The 19,618-nt window shown below is 38.5% G+C and overlaps 1 protein-coding gene across 12 annotated transcripts in view; it reads left to right on the plus strand.

The window, feature by feature from the left end:
- The window catches only part of MBNL1 (muscleblind like splicing regulator 1), a 268,804-nt gene that overhangs the window by 128,502 nt on the left and 120,684 nt on the right, over window positions 1–19,618 (plus strand). The window lies entirely within an intron of this gene.

The following is a 19,618-nucleotide window of genomic DNA, read 5'->3' on the forward strand; positions in this document are numbered from 1 at the left end:
AGTTTGTTTTACAAAAAAATAATAATAAACAGGGCCATAATTCAACAAAGAGTTAAGTGAGCTTCAAGCACTCTTTTAATTCTGTGTTGGACTGTGGCCAGGTAATTACATTCTACTGATGTTATAGGGATACAATGTTCTCATTACCCCCATGCCATCAAAGGCAGATTATACGTTTTGAAAATAAGGGGACTTAAAGAGCTACGTTTGGCAAATCCAATGGTTTGGCTGGTTCATTTTGGGCTGTATCCTATGCTAGTCCTACTCTGAGTAGACTCATCATAATGACTGAGCATGACTAATTTAGGTTCATTAATTTCAATGGGTGTCCTTAGAATAGGACAAGCCTTTATTTTTGTTTTTGAATGTCAAAAGGATATCACTAAACAGTTTTAAGTCACAGCTGTTGAGAAACAAGGCCAAAGCCTCCTTGGGTGGGTAGTTGCACAGTTCTTTTTTACAGTGGCATAAATAAAGAAATAAATCATGATATGTGTTAAAACGTAGTATATGTTCGATTTACCATATCTAATTGATTGGTTGTGAGGTTATACAGGTCTCTCTGTATTTTATTTTTAAAACTTCTTTCTTTTTCTCTCTGTTGTCAAAATCCCATTCCAAAATCAATTTAATTTTCAGGACCATGGGAAAATTTTTATTTTGTTTTGTTTTTAAGGAAGGAGTTAAAGGAGTTTAATACTGGAAGCAGTTCTGCAAGTCTGAAGTTTGTGATGTGGTATTCCTGCTACCTTTACCCAGCGCTGATTGGAACTGGTTTAGCACAGTGACTGTCCACTGAGAGGCAGGATAACCCAGGTTCAAATCTCACTTCGACGGAGGAGCCTTAAGCAACTGCTGTTCTCTCAGCCCTGCATTTGTCTTACAACAGGGATTAGGAACCTGTGGCCCTTCTGTTGTTGTTGATGAACTACAGTTGCCATCACCCCTGACTAGTGACCATGTGCCTGGGCCTCTGGAGTGCTGGAGGTTCCCATCCCCACCTTACAAGGATAATAATAATACTGGACTATCTTATAGAGGATTTGTAATGATTACAACAAAATGATTAGGGAGAGTATGATTATGTCTGTGAAGATCTACTTTGAATACTTAAATGTGCTATGCATATGCTAAATGTTATTATCATTTTCCTGTTTCTTCTCTGTAGTTTCGTGCTTACTCAGGTATCCAATATCTCCTTTATTGAAGGACTTCCAATTGTTTCCTGATTATAAGGAAATTTGAAAAATGACAGCTTCTTGAATTACCTTTAATAGGAATGATACCGCATTCTTTCTAAGTTTTGCTACGGTCTATTTTGAATAATTCTTATAGCTGATATTAAGAGAGGCACTGTGGGTTTTCAGGCATATTTTATTTCCAACTCTTTATTTTATTTTGGTTTTTATTGTTGTTTTTGTCAAACTTCTTGTCAAAATATATGTCAATGAGGCTAATTGTCTAACAGCCCTCAGTGTTGGAGGTAAAAATGGAATATGCCATTATAATTTTAAATTCCCAATATGTTAAAGTTAGCAAATGACCTAAATTGGCTGTTACTTGTAGCAAGGCAATGTATTCAGATATTTATTACCTGTTCCCAGCACATGATTAATCTTCCTGTCATCCATGATGACAGGATATGTGTATCCAGTAGAAGTAGGAAAGCACAGAGAGCATTTTAATGAAAAGGACACAGGTTAGTGTGGGGCTCTATGGGAACAAGCAAGTGGCATGCACTTGTAATTATGTGAATAACAGAAACCCTCTTAAGGCATTATGACTTCCATGCAGAGCAGCACAAGAGGAGAAAGTACAGCTGCACCTAGTAGCCCCACTAAAAGCACCTCCACTGGCATCCACACCAACAACGCAAATGTCTGCAGGGAAGGAGCCTTCACATGCAGATATTTTCATGTGCCCTGGAGCCCTAATCATACAGGATTCCAAGTTGCTTTTGCAAGTATAGCCGCAGCAGTATCATGCAGTATCATGGATGCCTTGGGGTGGGGGGAGTGCTGCTTAGTATCACCCACTACTATTCCCTCTACATGGAACCTTTAATGCTTGAACAGAGATAAAGGAAATGAAGGACTAGAATAACACCAAGCTTGCGTAATTGTTTTGGGCATCTCCTTTTGGAGAAGAAAAGTGGAAGAGAGAGAGAGAGAGAGAGATTAGAACTATTTGTTAATCTAGAGTGTCATCTGTTTTGATTGGAAGCAGCTAACATGGGTCTCAGGCAAAGCAAGATGTTTCACATAATCTCCTGCCTACTCTTTTTAACTGGAGATGTCAGTCAACTGAACTTGGGATCCTCAAGTATTGACAGCATGTGCTCTGCCATTGAGTTATGGTCATTCCCAAATGGAGAAGGGCTATATGAAATAAATAAATAAATTTGAGGGCCATATTGATTGTGGTCGTCAGACTTTTTCTTCTTGTCCTTTTTCATTAACTTTGTATATAATAGGATTTTGTTTTGTTGACAAGATAATAGATTGACATGGTGGCAGATCCAAAAGCCAGCAATTTCAGACCCCCCTATAGCATAAAGCTTCACCAGATCAAAGTCCTAGTGGAAACCTAGGGTGGCACTGTGGTTATACAGGTGATAAAAGTGATGATTTTACTCATCCCCTGTTGATAGATGTTAAATTGTATACTTTTTCACTCAGTAAGAGCCTGCCTTACACAAAACAAACAATTGATCCTTCCAGCTAAGAAATGCCATCTGTATCAAGCAATGTTGTGGTGTAACTGCTTGGATGAGAAGGGTTTTTTGTTGTGAATTCTAAAGGAGAATTCAATGTATTCTTCTGCATAATGTTCAAAAAATTCACACAGTGCTTTGGCACACGCTTTAGACCTAATTTGGGACTCAATTAAATCTGTTCAATCACTTCCTTAAAAAAAAAAAGACAATAAAGTGTGGCTGTGTTTATGGCCTCACCATAATTGTGTTTTTAAGGATTGTTTTAAAACTGAAATGTAATTATATATCTTATTGTTTGTACACCGCCCAGAGAGCTTGCTACGGGCGGTATAGAAATCGAATTAAATAAAATAAATAAATAAATAAAATAAATAACCACAAATAACAGTAATGATAATAATTTCTATCTATCCATTGCTATATATCAAGAATGGTCTCATGACAACTTATAGCAAAAATATAGTACAAATACAACATACAAATGTATAATTAAAATACAGAAACAAAACTAAAAGTGATCCTGCCCTAATTCTCTCCCCTTCCCTGCTAAAAAATTATTTTAAAAGCTCCAACAAATCACAAACTGGCCCATGTTCCTCCTAGACCCATTTATGTATGTCAATATAGGCTTGTGTAAGTTACTAAATAAATAAATAAATACATGGGAATCTAGTTCCTTGTATCTTTTTTGGTGCAAAGTTAAAACTATTTTATCACCCCTGCCTTTCTCCTCTCCCCCCTTCCTCTGTTGGGACCTATCAAAGCTGTTCTTTGTAAACCACATACATAGCACTATAGAAATCATCATCATCTCCAAAGCTTTTGTGGAATGACAGTAAGAACTTCTTGTTTTGCTGCTGTTTCCAATTCTACATGGCATAGACCGAATGTTCCATCATTCTTGACCATTGGCTATGCTGGCTGGGGCTGATGGGAGCTGGGAGTCCAACAACATCTGGAGGGCACTACTGCTGACTACCTCCAGTACAGACTTCCTTTTTTTTAATTGTTGGTTTTAAGTGGATACAGTGTAACTTTTTTAAAAATTGGGCATTGCAAATTGCTTTGAAGGCCTTTTGATGGATAGGAAGGGATCAATAAGTCTAAATGTTAGGTCTGCGAGATATACTTGTGATGTAGCTCTCCAAGTATTGACAATACTGCTTTTCTCCTGTGCATGTCCCCTTTAGATGTTCATAGCCAACCAGACCCTAAAATGTTGCAGCCTGATATCTACCAAATCTAATTGCAGATTTGTTAGTAAGTTTTGTAAGGTACTCAGTACCATCAGTTTGTTCATTGGTGAAAAATGACCATCTGCATAGTTGAATAGTTGATGACATTTTTCTCATTGTAACACTGGATTCTGGTCTGGAATTTGTCATAGGAGAGTTGTTTGAAGATTGAAGAACAAACTGTCTCCTTCCAAAGCTGGATTGAAACTATTGTATTTTGAGAGAGTATATAAAAGAGAAATCTGTTCTGTCCTTTTTGCAACAGAGTGAAGGGTCAGGGTCCCACCTCCATGGTAGAGTACATGCTTTGCAAGCAGAAGGTTCTTTACCTGGTATCTCCAGGCAGGGCTGAGAAAGACCCATATGAAACCCTGGAGAGCCATTGCCAGTCTGTTTACTGAGCTACTCAGAAGGGAGCTTCCTGTTATTTTTCTATACTCTGCTAGGTTGGAAAGACTCTGCAAGAAACAAGTCTTTGAGGAGAGAGAAATGAAGATCACTTTTGCTATTAAGCACACAGTATTTTTACTCTGCTTTCTAGACATTGGTGTGATGTTGGTTGGCAAGTGAAGCTTTAAGGAAAAAGAGGCCAGAATTCATACAGCTTATCTGTGTAGCGTAGTGTCGTGAGAAGGCCAGGTCACTTTGGAGCAGGGCTAGGCAAAGTATTGCTCTCCATATGTTGTTGGACTCCAACTCCCATCACCCTTAGCCAGCACAGCCAATGGTCAGGGATGATGGAGCCCATCAACATCTGGAGGGCATTACATTGGCAATCCCCACTTTAGGATACTAGATGGCCTCTGTGTGCACCTGCTATTTGTTTGTGGTAGTACAGTAGAGCAGGCACATTGGTAGAATGTGGTAGAACCACATTGGTTGGGTGATTCCTAGAATAAACAACAGTGGGAATTATAGCTCTCAATCTGTGGAGCTCCATTGACTTTACAGAGGTCCCCTAATTGTGTTGGAGCTTTTGTCAGAATTGTATCCCAGAACAAACCCTTTTGGATGGCTTTTGAATAAAGCACTTTGATATGTCAGTTAAAAATTCAGTACTTGAATAGCATAAAGGCAAGCATATAAACTGCCAGGACAGTATTTAATGTTCCATAAAACTAGTGAGAGAGAACTTTTGAATTATCTGTTGCCATACTAGAGTTACTGCATTGCTGAGTACAATGAACTGAGACTCTCAAATGCTGAGCAAATTTTACAAACTCTAGCTGCCAGGCAATAATGAGAGAATTTGCATTACTTACTTGGATGGACATCTTGGTGATCCTTGTTTTGGCATCTTGGAGACCCTTTTGTAATCAAGAGCCATTGTGGGACGAAAAATTTAACCATTCTCATTAATAAGAATAACCGCACACATCTCTTGGATTTTACTAAGCTGTCTAGAGGCAAACTAATCTTAATAACTTGCAACACTAGCACCTTATCTGAGAGCAAGAATTTTGAAAATTAGTAAAGAATTAAGGGGCACAAAGTACTGTGCTGCATGCTGATTAAATCCCAACAAGGAATGTCCCGAGTTGGAAACTTTGTCTTGTTGTTGTTGTTTTGTTATCCTGCCCTTCCCCTCAAGGTCACATGGCAAAATTATATAAAAAATAACTATTAACAAAGTTTAAAACAAATCACATTCACAGCTAGAAAGGGTCCTGAAATACATATCTCAAGTGTCAAAAGCCAGGGTGAAGAGGTGCGTCTTCAGCATAGGATGAAAGGTACATAATGAAGGTGTCAGGTGCACCTCTGTGGGGAAGTAATTGAGAATTACACAGAGAATGCCTTCTCCTGGGCTAACACCCCCTGAACCTCTTAGAGCAGTGGAACTACCAAGAGGGCCCCTTCTGCTGATCTCAACACCTGAGTGGATCAGTAAGGAAGGAGGTAGTCTTTCAGATATTTGGGGCTTCAAACACAAGTGTGAACACTTTGAATAGGGTCCAGAAGGAACTGGAAACAATTGCAGTTGTTTTAAAATGGGTAATATGAGGTCTAAATGAAACCCCAGCCAATAATTTGGTTGCTGCATTTCGGACCAGGTGAAGTTTCCGAATCATCTTTCCAGCTGGAGTTGGGAAAAGGCATTCCTAGTCTCTGAGGCCACCTGAGCCTTCAGGGACAAGGTTGAATCCAGGAGTAGCCCCAAAGCACCCCCAAGCTATGGACCTCATCCTTCTATCCAAAACAGGCTGTCTCTTCCCAAATATGAAAACTCAAGCCCCCTCTATGTTTTCAGGATACAGCCTGAGTTCAGCATCATTTTATGCTTCCCAGATTATGCTACTTGTAGATCACACATATAATTGTGCAGTCAATTGCAGCTTCTTGTTGCATTTAATTTCTCAGCATTTTTACGCTGCCTATACATGCAGTAATGTATTTATTATATTATTTTATAAATGTATAAATCACCTTTCTCATAAGTCTCAAGGCAATTTACAGTCACACAGTAAAACAACTAATAATACCTTTAAAAACAATACAGATAACACCTAAGGCAGAGGAACTCACTCTCCCATTTTTCTTATTCATCTGGCTGGAAAAACTGGGAAAGGGTTAAGCTCTCCTCTCCCAGCACAGTGGTCACAATCCAAATGAGGGTTTTTGCAACTGCAGTTAACAGGAGATTTCTCTTGTCTAGTTTGACCCCCAGATATGCTTCATTAGATACATCCTTTTTGCTCAAAATTATAAGGAAGTATTATAGGCTCTAATGTTTCTTTGTTAATAGGCCTGTATCCTACAAGTATTTCTAAAGTGCCTAACAATAATAAATGCAATGCAACATAGCAATAAAAACAGTTCAATCAAAGCGACAAGTAAAACTGCGCAAGGATCAAATAACTGTACAGATTTTTTTTAAAATTAGATTAAATATAGATATACGTATAACTATGCAAGTTTTTTGTTGGTTGGTATGTTTAGACATTCACTTTGTATATGTAATTCACCTATTCTATTTTATTGTGAACTTACATTTCTTTTATTAGTTTATTTTCTACTAGTGACATCCATTGGACTCTATTACAAGAGTTTCAACCCGTAAACACTAATGTTAAAACAAGAACAATTGAAAAATGAGTAACTGCTTAAGTCATCTTTTGTTTAGCATTTTTTAAGCATTGGGATTGAAAATACAGATGATTAGAGAGAATTATCCCCAAAACTGCTTTCAAATGACTCTTGTTCTTACACAAAAAAGCATTTCACAGCCCTACTAGAAACACAGACAAACACAGCTGTGAGTTTTGGTTACAACATAGAAATCTATTTGTTGAAACAACATAGTTAATAAGATGCAAACTGTGAAGAAGGAAATTAATTTTGTGTCATTAAAAAGACAAATTATGTTTAAAAGTCTGACTAATGATGATGATGATGATGTTTGTCTTTTTTGTCGTTAATACATTCCAGACTACCTGTTTAATGTTTTTTTAAATTTAAATATTTCATTTCAGCAAGGGACATTTAAGGGGGCAGATAACATTTTGTTTTTGGACTTGTGAATGTGAGTACAGTAGGGCCCCACTCATATGGCGGGTTATGTTCTGGACCCCCACTGTAAAGTGGAACCCATTGAATAGAATGCTGCGCGATGCCCGAAAACTGCCATAAAAGCAGAACAAGCACCGTATGAGTGGGGCTTTAGTCTAATTGCATCTAATTGAGACCACTGTTTTAGTGAATCGCTGTAAAGCGAAGCGCCATAAAGCGGGGCCCTACTGTACTGCAATATCTGATGTCAGGAACAGCAATTTTTAAATTCAGTGATAATCGCTATCTACATGGCTGTACTTTGATTGGCTGGTTGATAACTCTGATCTAGTAGTTCTGATGGTGAATGTTAAGTTATTCAAACACCTTGTAAAAATACTGCTCAGGGTTTCAGGTGTGTGGAATATCAGCTGGCATCATGAGTGGGTCAACTTTCCATTGACAGCTATGTAACAGTTTGTGTTTTATTTTTTTTAAGTGGGACTCAAACCCAGTTTGCTGGATTTGGGATTGTGTCTGGCAGCTGTGTGATAAGACTCATGTGCCACATTGCAGTCCCCATCATGCAGTGGATCTTGTGATACCAATATAAAAGGATACTAATCCACTGTATGACTAGTACATCTAAATTTTTGCCAGGGAGTTGAATAAATGCTGATAGTGATGCTAATGAAACTGTATTAAGTTATTTTGTAAACCATGCTTGCTCAGCCTATTAATTTTCATACTCCTTAAGGGTAACTGTAGTTTAGGAATTGAAAGTGTAACAAATCCACACATCAAGCCCACCACTGTAGAATGTTACAATATCTTTAAGACAGTTTCAGTGTGCCAAGGAGAACCAGCTCCCTTGCATACCAAATATATTAACAGTGACTACATATTGCTGCTGTTGGACATCTCATAAAAGTAATGGCCATGATGGGAAGGGATAAGACGTGTGTAACACATGACATGACCACTCATGATGAATTTTGTGGCATTTGTTGTATTTGTGATATTTGTTATGTATGTTGTATTTGCAATGGCCTTTGGCTAAATGCAAGATAAATAAATAGAAAACTGATGAATTAAAACTCAACTTGGCAAAGTTTGCAATTTAAAAAGTCTTTATCATTCAGGTGGGGAACAAGATGGAGTAAGGACAGAGTGCAAATGAAGACATTGATATGCCAGTGTGACAGTGAAAAGCCCAACACATCAGTGCTTGCAAAGAATACCCATATATAGCTTGTGTCTTCTTTACTGAATCACATACAGCTTGAGTCTTCTTTTACTCATGTTCTGAAAAGAGCAAGCTGGAAAACTGCTTAAGAAGTGAAAATAGTGGCCATCACGGTTTTACTGTGCTCCAGCTTCCCTCAGTTCAGTTGCACTGCTAAATATGTTTTTAAGATTGGTGAATTAAAAGATTGGCAAAGTAAAAGCATATTGTAATAACCAAAGTATAAATTCAGTAAATGTGACTTGACTTCTAAATTAAAATGAACAACAGCAGCAGCAGCAACAACAACAACCTAAATAGAAACAGCTGGCTGTTGGACCATAAAATGAGTAGTGTAATTTACATCTAAACTGTAGACAGTGGTAGAATTGTTGATAAAAGAGGGCTGATCACTACCTGCAGCTGGCTGAGTCTTTAACAGTGTTTCTTTGTTCAGTGCCTCTTGCTGGCCTGACCTGTACGAAGCTTTAATGATAAATGAATGAAATTTGCCATGTCCTTTTACTTGATCCTGAAGTTGTCACTGTTTTTACTATTAAGCTGTTAGTTCTTACATGCTTAGGGTAAGGTTCATATAGATTAATGGAGGTAGCTTGCAATTTAACTTCACAGCTCTTAATTTTCGTTTTCAGTTGCCAAGTGCAGAATTCTGAATAATCTCCAAATGTTTTTATGAATGCTCAAGAGTCAGCTGCTTTTATAAAAATGTTCAGCAATCTGCAAGGTTGTTGGATAATAGCCAAACTGTGACTCATAAAATTTAAATATGTATGTATGTGTGTGGGGGAACATGATTGCACTCTTTAAATACTTGAAGGGCTGTCACATAGAAGAGGGCAAAGACTTGTTCTCTGCTGCCCCAGAGGGCAGGATTAGAACTAATGGGCTTAATGTGAAGGAAGGTGGATTTTGGTTGAGCATTAGGAGAAACATCTTGATAAGAGCAGTTTGACAATGGAACCAATAATCTAAGGGGTGGTCTTCGTTAGTGGTCTTCAAACAGAAGCTGGATGGTTATCTGTTGAGTTCTGGATCTCTTGCATCAAGCAAAGGGGTGGCCTACATGGCCCATAAAACTTTCAGCTCTATGGGTGGTATCCAACTAAACTGTTCCACTAGTGCAAAGAGTTTTTGCCACCATGTGCTCCTTTGGGAAGGAAGGCAGGATATAAATTGAATGAATAACAATTAACAAAACAGCTGTGCAGCTTTCCCACCCTCTCCTCTCCCTGTGCACCCTATAAATCTGCTCTGGAAAGTTGTTGTAAAACCCCAGAACAAATTTAGGGGACCCACGTGGTGGCCACAGGGAGAGGAGAGAGCAAGGAAGTTCCATTGCACAGTTAAAACTCCTTGTGAGAGTGGAACTGTTTAGTTGGATATGCCCAATTTTGTGATTTTATGAATGTATTTATATTTATATTATATTAAGTCAGAGCTTGAAAAGTTGATTTTAAAAAGGATCTTATTGAAGTTCTACATGTCCAAAGAGGAATTAATTCCAGTTCACATTCCTCCCTTTATAAAACAAACTAGTCAGTTCACGTTTAGTTCACAGTTCAATTCAAATTTATCCAAATGATCTTTGCCATTTGTTTTTCAGCATTCAGTTGCAGTACTGAAGTATAAAATATAGTTAAGAAGACCAAGAAAGCATCAAAACACAAACACAGTGGAATGTGAATTGTTTGATTTATTTTTCCTACAGTTATGATACTTAAGCTTAAAGGCCCAAAGAGTAAAAAAACACATGTAAGGGAATTAACTTGAAGATGAACAAGAAGTCGTTCAAAGTTCTACCTCCAAACAAACTTAATTCACATTCAGTTCACTAAGAAATTATGGCAACTACTTTCAGGTGTAGTTCAGTGGTTTGTGAACTAATTCAGTAAGCTTCATTACACCAAACTAGTTTATTCCAAGCACTATATTAATTACATAGATTTTTTTAAAAAAGAACAACACCGAAATTGCTGTAGCACCTAATGCAGTAATAGAATCTGAACACAGGGAGCTACCTTACATTAGGGTTGCCAGGTCCCTGGCCTGAGACTGATCCTGTATCTTTAGGAGAAGAGAAAGTCAGCCAAGTGCAGATGTTCTTGCAACACTATAATGAGAAAAAACAAGGTGGAATTCTCCCTTCCCCTTGCACAACTTTTAAAGATACAGAAGACCTCTTGGTTGCCAGGCCCGGCCTCCAAGAGGTCTTCTGTATCTTTAAAAGTTGTGGAGGGGAAGGGAGAATTCCACCTTGTGGGTTTTCTCATTACAGTGTTGCAAGAACACCTGCACTTGGCTGACTTTCTCTTCTCCTAAAGATACAGGATCAGTCTCAGGCCAGGGACCTGGCAACCCTACCTTACACTGAATCTGACAACTGGTCCATCTAACCCAGCCTTGGCTTCTGCAGGGGTAGCTGATGTGATGCCCTCCAGTTGATGTTGGACTACAACTTCCATTATCCCTAAGTATTGGTTGTGTTGGCTGGGTTTGATGGGAGTTGTAGTCTAACAACACCTGGAGGGCACTGTATTGGCTACCCCATATCAACTCAGGAGAGGCACCTTCTTTCTGAGGTTTTAGGCAAAGAAGGTCCTTCCTGCCCTGGCTTCCCAAAAACCTCTAAACTAGGGGATTAAACACTGGACCTTCATCATGTATAGCATGTACTCTAGCACTGAGCAGTGGTTCCTCCCTATATTGTTGTGTGTGTCATCTAAGCATTAATGGGTTATAGCCCACTTTGTCAGATGCATGAAATGGTCTACATTAAAATTGGTAGGTATATACTGGAGGACATTAAAAAAAATCTTTAAAAGGGCCTGGCTAAAAGAAAAAGAAAAAGCAGTGTGCACAATCTGCAAGTCCTGTTGATTTCAGCTCTCCCATTTGAAATCAATGAGTATTAGAAGTACTTAACTTTGGCTGCATCATGCCAAAGTAGTTTCACATTAAGATGTTATAGGACTCTTTGTGCTTCTACTGACTAAGGCTGCAATCCTATATATACTCACCTAGGAGTAACTTCTATTGAACTCAATGGGACTTAGTAGGCATGCAAAGAATTGTGCTTGTTACAGCTGTCCTTTTGGAAATCTTATTTCAAAGCACTCATAAAATATATCTCCAAAGAGCTTTAAAGGAAATACATAGAAGTACACTTCTGAGAAGTCTATGCTGCTTCAGTATATTTTTACATATCCATTCTGCTGTGTCCCATATATAACAAGAGAGACACTAGCAAGGGATGTATAAATGGGTAGATTGCTGTGGATATTAGTGGTTAACTTGGAATTATAGGATGAAGCTGTGAGTGTGAGGAGCCAGCAACATTTAATACTCAGTCCAACATGCCCTAAATCTCCGAATGCAGACAAGTAAAATTTGCCCTGACCCCGCCCCCCAGATTGAATAGGTACTGTCTATTCACTTGCATTTGTGAAGCATTCTCTAATATGGAAGTGAAAAAGAAAATTCCTACTTGTGAAGAGCATTGTGTTTTCTTCAGTTACTCTTTCAGTGCACTGGAGCAGCTGAGTTATCAGATATCTTTTATTTTTAAAACCCTTGAGCCTATTGCAATTGTATACATGGTTTTCTGGGAGTAAGTCCTATTGAATTTACTGGGGTTTACTTTGGAATGATGCATAGGATTACACTGGTAATTTCTTAGAACAGCAGAAGTGGATTTCTGCTGATAACTGTAAGAGTTCTGTATGTAGGATATTATAAAAAAGTCATTAAGTGGTCACTTTAGTGTATTTTATGGTTATATTAGATCTGAACGAATTCAACAAAATGATTAGAAAACATGAAACTCACAGCTAAATCAGCATAATAATTATGCCAGAGAAAATAATGTGCCAGAAAGGAGACTCTGATAAATTGTTTTGGATAATTTGCAATTTAAAAGAATCTCTTACTAGTGCAAATCACAAGTTCAGGATCTGATGGAGAAATGATATACTGAAGGCTTAAATGTTTTGAAATATTTTTGTGTTTTACAAAATGAAATAAAATGCAGTTTTCCTATCCCCAGGAAGCCTACGCATCCTGCTGTTACATCTGTTTTGTTTTTGCTTTTTTTGCATGGTTGCAGTGGGCAATGTTCAGTTATTCATGCTTTAGAAAATATTGCTGTAATACTGCCAATACTTGCACCAAATGAGGATGTAAATCAAGAAGCAAGAAAAATAACACCAAAGCTACAGCCCTGGTAAGTCCTCAGTGGGACTTGTTTGTAAAAATTGTTGCACGCCTCCCCCAGTCTCCAAGCGGTGAGATTTCTGGGGGTCCCTGTGCTCCTCCAGGGTTTGGTTTCCTTTGGGAAGAAAGTCGGCAGAGACTGCAGTGTCTTTATGAAATATGGTTTATTTATTTACACACATTCCAACCTGAGCTTCAGAATGGAGGGGTTCAAGGCATCAGCAGTCTAATATCCAGCTTTTCCATCTGGGTTGCAGGAGGCACCCCAAATGCCATGGTGCAGAGGGCCAGTCTCTCTGCCTGCCTTCAGTCCCCAAGCATTCTCCAGACACAACTAAAACAAGCCTCTGCTGGGCTCCAGGAAGGGGGGGGAATGCTCTCCTGAAGAGTTTCAGTGACAAAACTTGGCCCATTCACTGTTGCTGGGCAACTGATAGGCCCATTATCTTACCTTGTTTAACAAAGGAGAGACTCATCTGACCAGCAGAGATTTCCTCATTCCAAGGCACAGGATTCCAAAGGGCTGGAAAGGGGACCCACAGGAATCATCCATCCCAACCCCCATGCTCATAACAAAATGCTCAGGATTTGGGGTGTAAATTAAGAATTTTGCATTTGAAAACATTGGCACATCTAGAGGTCAGCAAAACTTTCTACAAGGTATAGCCCGCTCTGCCAACATCAACAATACTTATTGTAGATTATAATCAGTGTATGCCTTAGTATCTGACATTCTAGGGGAAATAAAGGACTAAAAATTCTTAGCTATGAATCTTCAAGATATATTGACTCAAGCCCATGCTTTAAGTTTATGGATCCTTTGTCAATGGCTTCTGCAGCATGCCCTGTTGGCTGTCTGAAAAGTGCCTTGTACAGAGTAATGGGAAGAGGAAAACAAAACTACAGTGTAGCTATCCATTTATCAGTATCTCCTCCATTACTTACATGGCCAGTGAAAATGTGGTTCAGTTGTCAAGGAATAACCACTGTTACCCAGTTATTTTTGGAGTGATACGACTGACTGGAACTTTCATAAAACAGTATAATTAGAGGGCTTAAGGGGACTTTAAATGCCTTCTGGGTCTGCTAGGTAGTTCCAGAGAAGCAGAGCGAAGGAACAGCATAGATGCTGTATCAGAACCCAAACAATCTGCAAGTTAATCTGACTTAAACTGATTTTTATAAATGAGAAACATATCAATCATGAAATCTTCATTACTGTCATGTTTTCACTGATTGGCTCCTAATTTCACTGGTAGAACAAGATCTATTTCTAATTGTATTGTCTGTGCTTCTTTTAATTTAATTTTAACATTACTTTTCAACGCAGTGTGAGACTAGCTTGTCTCTGTATAGTTGTCAGCTCAGTGTTTTTTCCTTTTGTACAACTGATACTGGTTAGGATTAAATATGGGCTATCAATTTATTTACCTTTCTGAATCCAAGTCTCTGTTTCGCCAGGTATCTAGTAGTAGTAGAACACTTCCCCAGACTTCAGCACTGCTGGTGGGGTTGTTAAATGTTAAGCAAGTGTTAGGTAGTTAATTGAATAACCAAGTTCAGCCCTATGCAGGATGGACAGTTGTGGTGATAATTGTGCGGACCTGATTTAAATTGTGCTGGCTTCAGTTAAAGCGAAAGCTTGCTATTATTTTACCAATAGGTTGTAGGTTTTACCTGAGCCTTTACAAAGATCAACAGCAGTGACAACATAAAAGAGATACTGATTAGTTAAGACCACAGCAACAGACAGCAGTGACACAGGAAGATAATCCTAGTAACAGAGAAGGCTGTTATTGGTTGTAGGCTTTGTAGCAATTTCCATTTTACAAAAAATGTGACCATTATACCCTATGAAGTACGGCATTTTTCTTCTCTCAGTTACACCTATTGGACAGTCAGTCTTTCTTGATCAGTGTAGAAGCCACTGCAAAAAAAAACAAACACTTGTGTTATACTTCAGATAGAGAGAGACTCTAAAAAGTCCTAACTGATTCCTGTCCTATTTTCACAGACTTGACTTGTTCTTTCAGCCCAGTGCCATGATGGAAGGAGTTGTGTGTTTCTCCATTTTTAAGAAGACTTCCCACGGAGCATGCGAAGCCTGTATATCAACAGTTGCTATAGAAATAAATTCTGTAGTACTGAACAGAATGTCGTAAGGGCCCAAAACTTCCAGGAGCCACTTGGCAGTGGGGGGTGGGTAGGTCCAGAGGCAAAACACCTTCTTGGATATTAAGATCAGCAGAGGGGGTGTCCTCCTTGGTTGTTCCACTGTCCCCAGAAGGGTAGGTTGTGGCAGCCTGGGAGAGGGCATTCTCTGGTATCCCCTAAGCTGTGGGATTCCCTCCCCACAGAGACATTCATTATGTGGTTTTCATCATATGCTGAAGATGCACCTCTTTACCATGGCCTTTGACACCTGCAATATATATTGTAGGAGCCACTCTATTATCTGCAGTTTAATTTGTTTTAATTGATTTTAATATTGCATTTTAAATTGTTGTAACCCTCCCTGGGACCTTATGGTGAAGTGCGGATAAGAAATCTAGATGATGAAGTCAATGATGATGATGTGGGCAGGGCCAGAGGCAAAAGTTCAAGGATGCATTCCATCCCTGCAAAATTATGAGCAGTGGCCAGTGAGGGGCTTGGGGGTGTGGCCTGAGGAAAGGGCATGGCTTGGGACGAGTCCTCAGGGCTGATTAGAGAGGCCCGAAGTGTCACATTTGGCCCACAGGGCTGAGGTTCCCATCCCCTGCCCTTCAATAGTTCTGTAGTATATGTAAACTCGTGGCACAATAACTTGACTAACTTTTAAGATATAACATACACATCTTTGTTGATTTTCCTTATGTGTCTCTGCTGTACTTCATGCATCCAGCGATATGCTCCCGTTTTAATTCATTGCCTTGTAAAGAGAAAGTTCTTTCTTATCGACAACATGTTGCTGGCTTTTGGAAAGTGAATTTGGTATCTGTAACTGGCCTGAGCATTACATAGTTCCACCATATAGGCTGCCAAAGAGGGGCTCCAATTAATGGCAATTGTGATGTTCATTTTTTTTTACTAGGGACACCTGTCCAACTCATTTCACACCAGTAATCCAGCAGCTATTAGGAGCAAATGACTGTTAGTGCAGAGAAATGGTTGATAGTGGGCAGTTAACGAACCCAGGCCAAGGATTCAGTGATTAGAAGTGTTAAAAGTACTCAGTCTGACTACATTCATGTTCCATATAGTCAGGAAAAGGAGTCTCACTCTTAGTTATTTTGAAAACATTATGACTTACTTTGAACTGCACCATTTTTGTTGTGCAGTTGGATAATACTATGTATGATCTTAAACTTTTCTTTTTAAGATGTCTTGTAAATGAAAGTATACTGTGGAAGCCTCCTTTCCAGAAGTGGTTACATGAAGTTTTCTGACACACAATTTCTGCATCTCAGTGCAGAACTATGCATTGTCCCAGTAAACTTTTATTCTCAAACCTATGTTTGCTGAGCTAGCCTGAATGCAGGTACAGGACCTGGGGTATACTAGCAGGGGAGGATCAGTGAGGTAAATGTTTATGCTCTTTCATGCCCTCCAATTTTATCCTGCAAATGTGCCACTGAAGCCAGATGGATAAGCTGACCTTATAATGGGAATGGGGCCTTTATGGGTAACTCAGTCAGTCGATTATTTTTATTGGTCTTTTGTCTTGATAACCAAGTATTAGCTTATGTGTGTGTGTGTTGTGTGTGTGTGTTGCTTTCTGTACATGTCTCTGTATTTCTTTTTTTGTGAAGTGGGTGACGAGTATTTATCTTGTGATTTCGGCCCTATACTGGGAATTGGGAGACCAAAGTCTTGTTTATCTTTTGACTTCATGCAAATAGCCCACTCAGACATTTTGTTCTTCCATTAGTTTGTGTGTTTAAAATGGAAAGAGAAACATTTCAGGGTGTCTTGGAACTTATTCAAAGTTTGTTGGAGCCAAAGACTTGTATTTCTACATACCCCTTTAAAGATATAAACTCACCTTATATTCTTTAGCATACAGTGGCAGGATATGTGGCGAGTCTCAGATCTTTTCTGTGTATCCTCCAGAATTATCAGTGGAAGTGAACATGTTACATGACAGAACAGCATAGAGATGCAGAACAGGCATAGAGCTGCTTCTATTGATTTTTAAAAGAATTTTTAAAAGTTTGAAGCCTGCAAAACCTAAGGCTGTACCTTGGTTAACTTACTCAAAGCCTGCCTTGAACAATCAAAATGTATTTTTTGCAACTACTTAAGGGAAATGTGAACAACTTTCATATTGCAAGGCTGTAATGTCGTTTGTTGGTGTTTCATTTAAATCCTGAATAAAATGCTTTTTCAAAACTTCATAGGCCAATACATCCTTTAACAAATTCTGAATTCCAATACTAACACACATGCACACACACGCACACACCTGGCCCCAAACTGTAGTATTTGTTCATTGCAGTTGAATGGCATCATAGTATAATGTATCTTTTATTTAAATGGTCTATGTGTCAAAGTTTAGGACGTTAGTTGTTTTTGTAGCCTATTATTATTACAACTGCTACTATTCATTGTCATCGTAGTTGTAGTATTACTATAGATAAATGCCATGAGATATAATTTGAGATGATACTGAAGACACAAAATAAAATTAAACCGTGTGAATAATAGTAATAGTACAGAAATATTGTAATCCATGAAGAAGCTTCATAATTGCTTTAATGACATCTACTGGTGACTGGTAGCTTCTCTGCTACTTAATTAAAGGAATAACATCCATTATTTTTTAATATTAATTACCTTAGTGATTTTTAATACAAAATGATAGTCAGGTAGAGAGTCTAATTTCTGGTTTTAATTAACAAACACCATGTTGTGTCCTGTCTTTAGAGACAGCAGCAGTGCAAGGCAGCCATTTTAGGTTTACTGGAATTGTCTGCATAGGAACATAATGGAAAGTAATTGTGGCTACAACCTTATAGACATTTACCTGGTAGAAAACTACATTGAACTCAGTGGTACTTCTGAGTACACTTGCATTGAATTGCACTGTTAGATATATTTTAACACGTCAACAAAGGATGAAACCTTTTTCTATTTCTACTCATATATCACTGTGTAAATATATTCAAGAATAAGAAATTATGGCTTTGCCACTATTATGAAAAATTTATTAAAAAAGGCATTTATCTGCATGACATCCTATGGATATGAATTCCTTTTAAAAACATAACCATAGTGGTTGTAATCTTACTGTGAAGATATGCTTTAACTTTTTTTTTTTTAAAAAAACACCTCTAAATTAAATGGATTGAGGATTTGTTAGCATTTTTGCTTTAATTTAGTTAAATCCATACCTATTGTTGTTTTTCTTTGCATTTCCGCCCTTGGATTGTAGATTTGGAATATACTTGAGAGGAGGTGAGAAGTCACAGACAACTTTCATTAAAGCTTATGAATAAAATCTTAAAACATTACAGTTTCCATTCACTGAAACTTATCTTAGTACAGTTGCTACAGTAAAGGCTACTGCCTAAAATGCTGTGTTCTTTCCTTATTCCTATTTGACTACTGGACAGATATGGTCAGCATGTATGCCTTCTGCACTTAGACTAGTTAGAAAACAAAGATGCTTGGGGGCATTTCTTTTTTATTAAAAAAAACCCTGCAAAACATCTATGTAGCTTTCCACAAGCTGTCTCAGACACAAATATCTGAAGGTGTCTGCAACATCACCCAAAGTCTGCCCCCTCTTCTCAAGCTGTATTACACATTATTAGACAGAAACGTTGGAGTCAGTCTGAGCTGCCCAACTGACATAAGCATGCTGGCAGCTTCATTATTTGCTGCGGCCAGTTTGCCAGCTTCTGGTGTCAGCTCCTGGTCAGAGGAAATAGACTGAAAATGTGCAGGATGTGATTGTCACGGACATGAAATTGATCTGTCAGTCACTGGGCAATTTAGATACAATGTACCAAACAAGAGCAGAGTGTATATATAGGGTATGACAATAATGAGTAGGAGGAAGAGGGCAGGGTGGGGGGATGTCTTGAAAGGCAGCTTCAACAGCTTACAAGACAGATAGGTGTAGCAATTTATGTCCTATCTTCATTAACTTTTTATAGCTTGTATGCTTCTAAGTCTTTCCTCCCCACTCTATAGCCCAGAATGGTTCAAAATAGGATTGCCTTATAATAGAAAAGAAGTTGGTTTTATTGAGGACTCCCTTGCTGCATTTGGAGACATTGTCAAGGGGATACTTATATGCAATTGTAAATTGGAGACAGGCCTTCTGAATCCTAATCAGTCCTAGCCAATTATCTCAGTACTTGTTTAATTGGTGTAAACAAAGCTGATTTGTAATAAATAAGCAGTGAGCTGGGGCAAGTTGACCGAAGTATTTCAGCAAATTCTGCTTCAGGAAATGATATCTTGCAGCAGTCCCTGTTGATTGCAAAACTGTAATTCATTACTGGCTTGTACTTTGAAGTCTATCTCCCCAGTCTGGTTATGCTGTGCTGTCATTTGCCCGTCAATACAAATGAAGGACTAGTACTAGCCAAACATATAACACAATGTGGCTGTGTAGAAACACAGTTGGCTGAAAGGTTTGAACATATTTTCTGTTTAATCATAACAGACATAATAAATGCGTAACCACTCCTCTGTTGATTTTAAAAAGTGAGCGAGCAGATCTCTGTTCTCTAG

The sequence above is a fragment of the Rhineura floridana genome, chromosome 7 (assembly GCF_030035675.1).
Source record: "Rhineura floridana isolate rRhiFlo1 chromosome 7, rRhiFlo1.hap2, whole genome shotgun sequence".
In the NCBI taxonomy this organism is placed as follows: domain Eukaryota; kingdom Metazoa; phylum Chordata; class Lepidosauria; order Squamata; family Rhineuridae; genus Rhineura; species Rhineura floridana.